The 13377-nt window shown below is 39.0% G+C and overlaps 1 protein-coding gene, 1 long non-coding RNA gene and 1 pseudogene across 5 annotated transcripts in view; 2 read left to right on the plus strand and 1 right to left on the minus strand.

Moving 5' to 3' along the window:
- LOC143892354 (uncharacterized) lies at positions 1-11788 on the minus strand. Its single transcript, XR_013255479.1, has 4 exons — positions 11287-11788; positions 9267-9822; positions 9086-9162; positions 1-1244 (listed from the first exon to the last, which is right to left on the minus strand). It is a non-coding gene; the product is annotated as an uncharacterized LOC143892354 (long non-coding RNA).
- LOC143845902 (stemmadenine O-acetyltransferase-like) lies at positions 5822-6984 on the plus strand (annotated as a pseudogene).
- The window catches only part of LOC143892352 (dihydroxy-acid dehydratase, chloroplastic-like), a 20577-nt gene continuing 18845 nt past the window's right edge, over positions 11646-13377 (plus strand). Inside the window, exon 1 of one of the 4 annotated variants that reach the window (XM_077396901.1) lies at positions 11646-12383. The gene's annotated coding sequence lies outside the window, so the exon portion shown is untranslated. Of the gene's footprint in view, positions 12384-12620; positions 13119-13377 lie in introns of those variants that run through there. The other 3 variants (XM_077396904.1, XM_077396905.1, XM_077396902.1) reach the window with 3 other exon arrangements.

The raw sequence follows: 13377 nt of genomic DNA on the forward strand, positions 1-13377 counted from the left end.
CAAATGGTGGTTTTTTGGTGAGGTGGCATCCAAAAACCCAACAAGACACTTGCAGGTCCCTGGCTTTTGTGCAACCAATAGTCTTGTGCATGTTGGAAGTTGGGATCACAGGTATAATCACTTTTTAATAGTTGCTCAAGACATTCACAAGGGAGGAGGAAATTCGCATTCCTAAATTCTTGTCCAGAGGTCGTAAGTGGTTAAAATGGTGAATAATTGCAAGAAAATAAATAAATGAAGGTAGACTCTTGACTGATGGTACTTATATGGACGGTTAGAATCATCTTGATTAAAATGGATTTTGATGCATGGCCCATTCATTACAAGTCTTAGCAGCACCTCATATTTTCACATGCATTCCCTCTGCAATGGTATTTGTATGCCCTGTGATTTTCTTTAAACTTTCTAAAGAAAAATGCTAAAAAGAGTTTCTTAACAGAGATATTAGATGGTGTCTACATGTACTCGCATGCGGTTTTTTTTTTTTTTTTTTTTTTTTTTTATAAAAGTGAAGTGGGCCCACAGGATTATATCATCCAAACCTTTCATTTGTTGGATCCTTCATTAAATAGATTCAGAAGCCATCTCCATAAATCTGAAGAGGTTCTATAATGCTGGAGGGTTAAGATCAATTCATGGGGATAATTTTCTAGGCACAACATATTTATGTTGGCGCCCAATAAATGAATGTTTTAGATAGGGGAGAATCGGAGATGATATTTCCCCCCTCTTTCCCCCCTCTTACGGATAAAATCCCCCTTAACATTATCCGTTAACTTTCAAAGGTAAAGAAAACCGTTGAAGTGGGTGAATTTATCCTCAGCAAGTGAAACATTCTCACAGAAAACGTTGGATTTTATCAGTCAAAGGAGGTGAAAATATCATCTCCCTTTAGATAATCCAACCCTATAGACCCTACTGCATTTTTTTAAAAAAAAAATGTGTGCAACTGCGTACGAAAACAGTTTAAAAACTCATGTTAACAACTCCTTTTTGGGCCCTACGCATGCCCCCATGCACATGAACAGGTGCAATGGATTATCTTAGCCCGTCGATCTATCAAACCTCGATCAGGCTTCCTTCGGGAGGTCATAAGCCAGTCTTTTTTGTTGGCGTTAAAAAACAGAGTCTCGATATCCCAGATGGAATATTTGTTGATTTTGATCGAACGGATGACATTGGCATTATGTCCTAGTATGGCCATATCGTCTATCCTGTCAGCAAGGCCATATCGGCAGATGTACCTGAAATGGGCATGCCAATGAAAGTTTATAGCTTTGTCTCCCTTACTTTACATTATCACTTTTTCTAGGAAATAAATCTATGAATTTCAGTGTACAACCTTGAGGCGCAACAGAATTTTAGGTGTAAGAAGTCAATATATCCTTAATTTACATTATCACTTTAATGAGAATGAATTAATAACTACCTTAATATCTGATTTCAGCTGTTATTTAAGAAAAAAAAATCTATGAGTTCATGGGTTATATAAGGCAAGTTCTTGAACTGAGGGCCTCTGGTTCAACCTTCTCATCAGAATGCTTGTTTGGGTTCAAGGAGATAGAATTCTCCACAGGTCTCCAAACTTGTTTCCCCGGGTCCGGATTCTGAACAAGGGGGCATTTCTCAAGTCTGTGACAGAAGTCATTACAATGTTTGCATCCATTCGGTTTCCAATCATATAGAATATCTTGAACAATCTCTCCCGATGAAGACTTGAGCTTGATTGAGTCAGGGAGGTGTTGATTTGCACTTACCATGACACAACATCTAGCAAAATTAAGCCTAGTTGCTTTCACCGTATGTTGATCCATGTAGAGGGGCTTTCCAATCAGACTCACAATTCTACTCAAGCAATGAGTAGACTAGTATTTAAGATGAAGGCCGGGGAGGTGAATCCAGATAGGAACCTCAGAAATCTTCTTCTTTTCTAGCAAAAAATTCGGGTTCCATCTCTGCAGAAAGAGGGGTCTCTACCCCCATAGAAATGGCATGTGTCCTCGAGAACACGAGTACAGTCATCTTCCTCAGAGAACTTAAAGAGGAGAAACCCATTCTCCAGAGTAAACATTTGCAAATTACCTTTTAGGTTCCATTTTCTGCCGAGGCTCTCTTGAAGGGATAGAAAATAAGGCCTCCGTGTTATTATTTTAATACTAAAATTAAAAAGTAATTTTTTACTTTTAATAGATTATTTTTGGTTTTGAGTTTCTCACCCAAATTTGAAGTTTTCAAAGAGATTCTCTTACTTGTAGACCTGGCAAACGGGTGGGTCGGGCTGGGTGAACCCGCGGGTGATGTGGGTGCGGGTCCACAGGTCGGGTGAGAAAATGACCCGCATTTTGGCGGGTCAAAATTTACGTGACCCGCGGGTGGGCCGGGTCAACCCGCGGGTCACCCGCAAATATGCCGCAAATATGGGATTGTAATAATTATTTTGATTTGACAGCCTCTATTTTTCCCGTAATTGTCATATCCGATATGTGATTTGGTATTTTTTTCGTAATTTTAAAACCCTTTCTAGGTAATTTTTCATTCAAAACTTTATAATTTAGCTAATTTACTTTTTGTGGTGTAATGATTACTTTTTTATCTAGGAACATTTTAGCAACATTTGGATGCGCGCATCTTTGCATACATAAAGGATGGCGCGCATCTTTGCATACACAAAGGCCACTTGCCGAGAAATTGCCAAAGGAGAAGCTTGATAGCAAATTCTAATAAAATAAAAACCACATTTAAATGTTATCAACACTACTGGGCACTCTCACTTTATGTATGGCCCACACCATAGGATGATCCAAACCGTCCATTAGTTGGGCCATAGCCTAAATAGGTTATGCTCCAAAAATCATTTCCATAGGATGATCATATCCCTCCAATCTGAATGTTAGAGGGTTGATCCTAACCCTCTATAGATCGGAGGGTTAGAATCAACCGATGGAAATAATTTTGGGGCATAACCTATTTAGGGTATGGCCCATCTAATGGACGGTTTGGAACTTTGGATAATCCTACGGTGCAGGACATACCGTACTTTTTATAAAGTGAGGAGTTACTCATAAAAAACAAACAGCAGTGATGATAACATTCTCAAAAAGATAAAAAAATACTGTAAAAATGCGGGTGCCCGCAGGTTGACCCGACCCGACCCATGTTTTTGCGGGTTGGGTCACCCGCGGGTTGGTTTTCGACGGGTCACGGAAACTTAGACCCGTGCCCGCAAATTTGCGGGTGGGCCGGGTCGACCCGCGGGCACGGGTCACTTTTGCCAGGTCTACTTACTTGTACTTTTCCCACCAAAGAATTCAAATGTTTTGAAGAGAACTCTCTTACCTCTTTAAAAAGATAGTTTAAGATGGGAAAGTGAGAAAGATTTCTACACCCATATAAGAGGGAGTGTTGAGACAAAGGCTTGGGCATTTCAAGGGCATTCAATTTGTTTGCTTTTGGGAATTTAAAAAAAACAACAAGAAACAAATAAAAACACGTGCGCACACCAAGCTGTGTCGAGTCGGGGTGTGGGCGCGTGTGCGTGTGGGTTTTTCCCTAAATGGGATTATCTTTTTTAACCACCAAGAGTTGTGTTTTTAAACCCAATCATGTCTTTTCTTTTTTAAAACCAAAGGTCATGTTTTTTTGTTTCAACTAAATCCGACCGTTAGAACCCTTTTTTCTAATAACGTAAACCCTTTGCTAATAACGTATTTAAAAAACGGCTAGTTTTTTTTTAAAGGATGCATTTGGGGCTATCTCTTAAGCTGCCAAGATCTAAGGGAATAGATTGCTTTGAGGGGTTCACAAGGTGATGCTCAGATAGAGTCTCTGAAAACTCATCTGGGTTCACTAGAGCTGGTGTAGGGGTAAACGGGTTTTCAGATTCTCCAGGGCGGGAAAACACAGAGTGGGAATCACACCCAGCAGAAAGAGGAGCTTGCTTCTTTATACCTACCTAAGGCCTAAGGGTGTTCTGCTTTTTCTGAACTATATACTGAAGGGGTGGTAGACTCTTTAGTGAGGGTACCTTCCTTTCCTTCTAGCCAAACACAAATCAGCACTGAAAGTAGGAGCTTTCTTATCTTTCTCAGATTCAAATTTATTGCAGACTTTTGGGACCCAACAGGGGTCACAAGAGAAGTTCTTTTTCAGATCTCCTTTGCATTTAAAGTCCCCATGTGGCACGGGGGAGTAGGTTTCGAGGCAAAGAGGGCCTGATTTACAAGGCTAGATCTGTGACTAGGGACAGGAGCTAAAGCATTCAAACCAACAGCTGATGGGGGGAATGGTTTTAAGGATTTTGGAATATTTCTCAGAGGGGTAAGGTCTTTAGAGGAAACAACATTAAATGCAACATTTAATGGGTTGACAGAGCTATCATCAGATATTCAGATGGACGAGCTGTTTGGTTGCCGGGTTTTTTTGTTCCTGGGAGTTATGTGGGAGAAAAAAATACCCTGGGAGATAGGTGGGAAAAAAGAAGTCCTAGAAGTATCCTGGTAAAATAAAAACCCCATATTTGGTTGGCCGGATTATGGTGGGAAAAAAAAAACATTTGTTTGGTTGCTTGAACTGTTGGGTAGAAAAGAATTCTTCTCAACCTTATTTTTGGTTCCTGAGTTTATTTTTGTTCCTGGGGTTATTTTGGGATGGGATGTAAAGGCAATCATTACAAAAGTGGGATTAAAAAATTCACCACACAAGCAATCATTACAAGAGTGGGATTAAAAAAAACCTAATGCAAAAAGGCAACCAAACATGGGATGGGACCAAAATTTAACTAACTCTTCCTGGGACAAAAATTTAACTGGCAACCAAACGGAGCCTGAGGGCTTGAGGCTCTAGCTACAGAGTAAAGGGCTAGAGAAGGGAAATCCGTCTTCAAGGCGGTATTAGACATTTCAGGAGTGGTTTCCTCGGAAAGGTTGGTGGCAGGACAGAAATTTTCCTCAGAGGAAGAAAGAAACAAAGCATTCTGGTTTGCTGAGTTTAGGATAGAGAATAGGTCCTCTTCATTGTCCATCAAAAGTTTCACTTGAGCTTTGGATTTTTTCCTCCCAGATAAACTTCCCAAGGCTGGCGATTTAATCTCCCTATCAATGAGCTTTAGAGAGTTCATTTTCTCCTTAATAGAGAGCTGAAGATTATCCAGATCTCCTCTCCATTGATGATCCACTCTTTGATTTTCTGCACTTTTCTATTTGGAGCAGGTGAGGAGTCAATTTTATGCTTAATCAACTCCAAGAAGGAAGTTACCTCTACTTCATCACCAGTAGGCACCGCCGGTTCTTCTGCTTCTGCATTGAGTGATGAATCACATTCAGTAGCACCTGTTGAAACTACTGGGGTTGAGGTTTCTTCAGACCTTTCAAAAAACCCATCTCCTTGTAAGACGCTAGATACCAAGGGGGTGAAAGAAGCTCTGTCATGCCGGAGGGGATCTAATGAAGGCACTATACCTGTAGACCAATATTTTAGACCTCCTATTTCCTAATCAGAAGGCCCCGAAGAAAGAGAGTCAACATGAAGACTTGGCTCTGGATCAGTTTGCAATGGCCTACCCTCCATTTTCGATGAATCCATGGGCAAGGAGAGTTGGAGGAAAGAACTGAGCTAAAACTGAACTAAGTATGAAACAACAGATCATATAAAACTAAACTGAACTGAACTAGAACCAGTGAAAACTGAAGAAGGACAAGCTAAAACCAGTGAATGACCACCATTAAAACCAGGGTTTCAATCTAATCTAAGAAAAAAAAAACAGAGAAGAAGAACCTAACCCATCTCTCAAACCATCTTTTTTTATTTGGAATTGGACGCCAAGATGTGGGACGTTCAAGTCATCTCCACTGAAACCATAAAACCATCCTCTCCAACTCCAGATCACATCCCTAGCTTCAAACTCTCCATGCTAGATCAACAACTTTCTTCACAATATATTCCTCTGATTCTTTTCTACTCTATGAGGATAGAAATGGCTACAACAAATTAAAATGAAAAATGTTGAGAAAACTCAGCAACTAAAGAGTTCTCTATCAGAAACCTTACCCATTAGCAGGTAGGATCAGAGAACCTGGCTTTGTAGAATGTAACGGCGAGGGCGTGGAGCTCATCGAGGCTCACGTTATTGAAGTGGACATGTCGCACCATATTGGAGATGGGACTTCCTTGACTACATTCTTGAACAGCTGGGCCGCAATTGCACGCAGATCGAACAAAGCGAGTCCACCCGGTTTCGACTCAGCCGTGCTCTTTCCACAGAGAGAAACAGCCACTGTTCCTGGACACATGTTTCCCATAGGACAGAAAATTATTGCCAAGAGGTATGTATTCGAAGTGGCGAAGATAGAGAAACTAAGAGCTAGAGGCACTAAGGACTCTAATCTAGTGCGGCCGAGCAAGTTCGAGACAGACACTGCCCTAATTTGCCGATGTGTAATTAATATTCAAAAGGAGGTAGGGTTCATGGGTGCATATGTTGCAGTGCATATTGTTGGTCTGCGTAAAAGGATGACCCCTCCTCTGACAGAAAATTCCATAGGAAATGTCTGGGTTCCTGTATTTACAACAGGGATATTGGAAAGTGAGTGTAATGAAGACAACATGAAGAGTTGCTTAGAAGTGCAGCTTAAGAATGCTATTACGAAAGTGGACAGTGATTACATGAAAGAACTGCAAGGACCAGTTGGGATTCAAAAGGTTTATGAAAGTGTGAAAGATTTATTTGAGAAACACTCAAAATCTGGTATTGGGTTTTGTAGTTTCAATAGTTGGTGTGCCTTTCCCATCTATGAAATTGATCTTGGTTGGGGAAAGCCCACTTGGGTCGGCCTTCACCCGATTCCTATCAAGAATGTGTTTCTTCTCGTTTCAACTAGGAGTGGTGATGGAATCGAAGTTTGGGCCAACATGGAGGAAGACGAGTTGGTCAAATTCGAACAAGATCAAGAACTTCTTTCCTTCATTTCTCTACCAAGCGTTGCTTAATATCTCTACCAAGCCATTGCTTAATATCGTTAAAATTTGGTCATTATGTGGTGAATTGTGGTATTATTGAAGGCAAAAATAGTCACTGGGCATTTATTTTTATGTTAACCTGATCGAATTAATTAAGTTCTATCCAAAAATATATGATAATAATGATTATGATCTTGGTCTAGTATTCCTTTAGGGTTGGATATGCGGATTTTAGAATCTGTGATTTCTTCAAAATTGTAGATAAGAGACAAGAAAATAAATGGACCAGCCGTCGTTTTTTGACTTCTCGACCTTCTTTCCGTCAGCAAGAGAGTAGCAGATCATCCCATGTTTCCAGGTTATAGAAATCTCAGGATGCGGGAGAGATTTTTTAAACCTGGATTTCTCACTTGAAATCCAAGAAACGCTGTTAGGACAGCATACAACAGCTTGATCATGAACCCTCTTTTACATTGTTTTCAAACTAGAAACCTAGATTCTAAAATCCCCGTATGAATACGGCCTCCTAATGTAAACTTACTGTTATATTGAAAACACTTCTAAAACAGGATACCCTGCAGAAAATAAAGAAGGGGTGAAAATGAGCAATCTATTTAGCCATTTTTATGTTTTCTTTTTTCTTTTTTACATTTGTAGTGATACACACTCTCTTTTTGTTTGTTTGCGGCTTTGCGCACGTGTCACAATGGTGGACTACTTCGTGCTTTTTTTTCAGCACAAGATCCCGCTTTGCTAGCAACTTTCTTGTTATATTTACATATTTGCATTAGCATTAGGATATGTATCTTTTGGGCGCCCTTGCAAAAACTAGCTTCAAGGACACCCTCATTGGTCAATTTCAATAAAGTGCGTTTAAGGCGGCACTGAAAATTACGGAAATTGCTTTGACTTTGATGGAGTCATAAATGCCCTTGCTGAAATTGACCAATGAGGGCGCCCTTGAAGCTGGTTTTTGCGAGGGTGCCCTTGAAGCTGGTTTTTGCGAGGGCGCCCTTCATTCTATCATTTCTCGTATCTTTTACATTGTTATATTAACATAGAGAGCTGCTAGCAAAATGGAAATCCATCTTGTAGAAAAAGACAGAAACCCCCTCTTGTGATACATGTCACACTCCGAACTGAGATCTAGGCTAGGCAACTGACAACGTTGTATTGAATAGGGATTTAAGTCGCAGCAGAGAGACTTTGAAACACTATACAACAAAATTTTTGTCCCTTATCAGAACATAAAGAGACATTGAATGAGGAAGAGGCCATGCCATACGAAAAAGGAACAATGTCACGTAAGGATATGTACTATTAGGAGAGTAAATTGGCAGACAAGTCAATGAAAAAATAAATACAAGTATCTAATTGATACACATTACTAGAATGCATGCTTAAGTATTTCAAACTTAAGATGGTTTTTTCTAGAAGGACTCGAGGGGAAGTAAATGAAATCCCCAACAACTAGAACTTGACAAAATCACAAGCATGCAACAATCGCAGCACTTGATGAAGCACTTGGGGTGGTGGGTCATAGTTCTTTGAATGAATAAAGATAAAAATTGCAGAAAAAAACATAGAACACGGGATGCAGAGATTACCGACAACCAATAAACCTCTAAGAGCTCCTTCAGCAAAAAAGTTAGCAGTGCAATTTGCATGTGTAATTGTGAGAGAATGTGATGGTTCTCCCATGACAAACATCAGAGCTCTCATTCACCAATACTTGGACTCAACATGTCAGGAAGGGATATGCACAAAGAAGCAAAATCCTCTCATAACAAATGTGAGTTGACGTGTGCATATATATGCTAGTTCATTATTTATCAGATGACAAAAACACAGAAATAATATATGAGTTTCTCTGCCATTTGATTAAAATAATAAAAGGAAATCTGCATCCAAGTGACTACTTAGAGCCAAACAATGGTACTAGAACAGATTTAAAGAAAAATGGGTCTTAGAATTAAGAATGCTGAACTTAGCAACACATGATGTAACTTAAAATATTACTACAAATGGTAACTAAAAAAACTATTCAAAGGTTTGACTAGAGTTTCTATGAACAAAAAATGCAAGAGAATCATTTTGACATAGTTCTAGATTAAGAGGTCAGAAGCTCTACCTTTCCATGGTTCTTTCTGAGATCTAGGAACTCAAAAATATCAGCATTCCATGGCTCCAAATACACAGCAAACGCACCTACAAGTAGCATAAATATCAGTCTATCAACAGGAAATCCTTAGATAAATTCCATCATGCAAACAAAGTACAAAATAAAGCAGAAATGTCAAAGAAAACTAAACTTGATCAACATAACGAGCTGTATCATTGAACACCCATAGCATTGGAACAATGCCATTGGAAGTCCCATTTGTACCACGAATATAACTATTAGTTGCACGAATGTTATGAACAGAAACACCAATTCCTCCGGCGGATTTGCTAATGACAGCACATTCCTTCAAGGTATCATATATTCTTTAAATACTATCATCTTTCATGCAAATAAGGAAGCAGCTACTCAATTGTAAACCAACATGAAATAAGAATAGATAAGCAAAAACAAAGCACAGAGAAAATATATAAAAGTTACTAACAAATCAGAATTAAAACAAATGTAGCAAACGGCACATGTGGCCTTGGCATCCCAGCATTGAAAAACGTAGGTGATGCATGGGTGAACCAGAGTCTATATCATCCTTATGAATTCCAACAGCAACCCTCATCAACATATGTTGAGGCCTCGCTACAACCCTCCCCGAAACCTTCAATAGGTAGGATCTCTCTAGAGTTTTGAAAGCAAAGTAATCATAGTCAAAGTCCGTCATAGATGATCTCACTGTCCAGAAGGGCAGCATTCTGAAAGGAAAAAAACAGATTACTTAGAAAGCCATGTTGACAAGCCTCAACAAAGCAATACAACACATTATTTGATTCTCTATATCAAGCTATGGTATAATGGTACAAAAATTGAAAGGGGAAATCAACCAAGGGTAAATCCTAACTCTATTTGTAATTTAATTTTCTGCCACGATCAATTGATCTCTTCAATCATCGTTTAAGTTTCACAGCAGATAAGCTAGCAATACTTGTTCGTGAAGGAATTAATTTTCCCAAACTACTTTAAGTCATACCAAGATATAGACCAAAACAGGATACTTAGAAACCCTGCAACTGCATACCTTAACAAAGCAATACAACTAATCCATTGATTCCCTATATCAATCTAAGGTACAATATCATGAACTGGTACAAACATTGAAGGGGGAAATCATCCAAGGGTTTCGTAACTAATTTACCTAGGGTTTGTAACTAATTTACTTTTCAAGAAATTAGTTGAACAATCTAGATCTTAAACCCCATTTTCAGGTCAATTAATTCTAAATCATAATCCAGACAACATATCCAATGCAGATGAGATTCAAAATCAATACTTCCAAAATCCAAGAACCACGGGAGGAAACAAAACCATGAAACAAGAAAAATAAACATCACGCCTTCACTGAAAATTATTGGAATATCAAATAAACTGTGATCGATTTGGCAAATGCCAGACCAATTCGATAAGAAAACTATAAAAATGATTGCAAATTGCCATGAGACAAGACCATAAAAACCTAAAGCATATATAATGAATGAAAACCTACACTTAAATGCAATTCAGTCTTTGATTCAAAATATTTCTCGCAAAATGATAATAATCGAAATGCATGAAGCAAAGAAAAATCTAAGATGCGCACAAAAATAAAAAAGACAAGATCTCAAACCCACCTTATCACCCTTGAATCTCAACCAATCAACAGAAACAGATCCATCTCAACTCAGCTCAACAAAGCCTTTGTCCCAAACTAGTTGGGGTCGGCTAAATGAATCCTTTAAAAAAAATAATGAAGAAGGTAAAAGGAATCTACACGGCTCTAATCCTATCCAACAGAAACAGATCCATAACTTAAAAAAAATAATAAGCATTTTCCTAAAATGAATCACAACCGAAAATGCTGAACAAAATCCATCCAAGTACTCTAAAAAGAAATAACCAAAGCAAAAAAAAATCTCAACAAACCCTAAAATGTTGCAAAAGAGAAAGGAACAAACCAACATTTGAAGCAAAAGAGAAAAAAAAAACCCTAATAATCATCTTCATTCTAAAACCTAAAAACAAAAAGAAAAACCACAGATCCTGATAAGTAACAGATCCATCACATCAACCGATCTGCAAGTTCTTACATGGATCGATCTGAGACGGTCACGACAGATCAATGCGAGAAATCTCAAATAAATAGATAAATAAAACAGGAAAATGTTCAAGAGAGAGATAAATACCTTTTGAAAACCTAGATTTCGAGTTCTTACGCCTCTCTCTCTCTCTCTGGTTAGGGTTTCGCAAAGTCCCTCTCTCTCTCTCTCTCTCGCTTTAGAGTTAGGGTTTCGCAGGTAAGGGAGAGTTAGGGTTTTGCGCGCCAATCTTTTTCTCTGCTAGGGTTTCACGACAATAGATCAAGAAAGGGATATTTACATCAGGGTAAGATTGTCATTAAGGAAAATAATTAAGGGTATTAGTGGAAAGTGATTCGGAATTTGTAAAATCCCCGCCTCCCAAACGCGCCCAATCGGTTTTAAATTTAATCACCAAGTTTCGTGATTTATAGCTCTCTGTGTATTCCATGAGAATCGGATAATCGGATTGTGGTTTATAAGAGATTATTATACAAGTGAACCGAACACACTTTCAAGAGTAATCGATTGTATAATAGATTATTCTACTAAAAAACCCTAGCAGGCCTTTAGCTTCTCTTGGCAGAACCCTAATTGAAGACTTTTTTTTTTCTTGCAAAAGCCCTAGCAGGCCTTTGCTTCCCTTGGCAGAACCCTAAACAAGCCGATCTCCTCTTCAACGTGATCTTCGACAAGCTAATCCGGTAAAATTCGTGGCCTTGAAGCATACAAAAAATGGGCATCTAGATACGAAGCATTTTGCAGCCACCAATACCATGCAGGCCTTAGCCTTCTTAGCCCGTCCACGCCCAAATCTCTCCTTATTCCTCCTCCTCCCCAGTTTCTCTGATGTAAACACAGAACCCAAATCCCAAATCCCCCTCACCTTCTCAAAAAAACTCTGCAAATACAGTTCCAAAGTCAAATCCTCAGGAAATTGTTACTCTGTCAAATCCCCAAAATACCGTGTCGGCATCTCCTCCGTTGTTTACGAGGGTTGCACTTGTATCAGCCACCTGGTGCGCCTTGCCAAAGGTGCCGAATATGGGGTTAGGGAGAATGGAATGCATGGTTTTAGGTTTAACGCGAATGGGCGTAGTGATTTTATTTCTTTGGGGACTAGGGATCTTATTGCGGATGAAATTGAAGCTGTTATGGTTGAACAGTCGTACCACGCCAACTTATCTATTGCCTTTGACAAAAATGTAACATCTTTTCTTTCTTAAACCCTAAATCCTATTCTCTCTATTGTACCGTTAGTCTGGGGTGTAATTGAGGTTTTTGGGAAGCTTTGTTGATTCGATTTTTCAATGCAAGGTGTTTTATGGTAATTAAGGAAGTAGGATTCGGTTATGTCATGGTGCAGTTACTGAAAAAATACGTGAAAACCATGGAAAGCAAAAATAAGTGTTTAAAGTTTCAAGTTTTATAGATGTTGGGCCATGGTGATGATGACGGAGAGTAGGGAGTGGACATTTTGGTTGTGCTTTAGTGTGTGATATTTTTTAGGGTTGTTGTTCATTGAAAAATCTCTCAGGCTTAGGGTTTAGGAAAAAAAGAGAGACAAGGCCCTCAGGTTTGGTTCTGCTGAGAACTTCTTTCTTTCAGATTTTGCAACAATCATTGTTAGCAACAGAGTCTAGTCTGGGTAAAGGGCACCTATGTGTCGAACCTAGAGATGGTTTTCGGACCGGCTACTGAATTTCAGAGACTGCTGTGGCTGGCAGTTTTTGATAAATTACTAGCAGATGTTGGCGTGCGTTTTGTTCTATGAACTGCTAAAGTTTTGGAGAATATCAGTTTTCTGGACTAAATCAGTTTTTGGTAAAGGTCTGGCTAGATGTCTTCTATTAAATTGGAAAATGAAAGAGAAACCCATAACTGGTTTGATTGACTGAAAGAAGTTCCACAGAACACAACATTGCAATCTGGATGCTAAGGTAGATCATCGATTATAAATGCAAAAGGATTTGATTTACCCCATCCCCTTCACTTACCATGTAGGAATATAAGATTGTATAAGCCAACACTCCAATGACTAATCCCAGCCAATTAATTCAGGTCTCTGAAATCTATGTACTGCATGTATCACGTCTCCCTGCTAACCCGTACTATAGCTGGACTTAAATATAAACTTTTTTGCAATGAGTCTAAGTGACTAACATCCTATCGTTTGTCTGAAAGCTCATGCTTTTGTAT

Source organism: Tasmannia lanceolata, unplaced genomic scaffold (genome assembly GCF_043159265.1).
Source record: "Tasmannia lanceolata isolate RefF3 unplaced genomic scaffold, GAP_Taslan_0.1 ptg000015l, whole genome shotgun sequence".
NCBI classification, from domain to species: domain Eukaryota; kingdom Viridiplantae; phylum Streptophyta; class Magnoliopsida; order Canellales; family Winteraceae; genus Tasmannia; species Tasmannia lanceolata.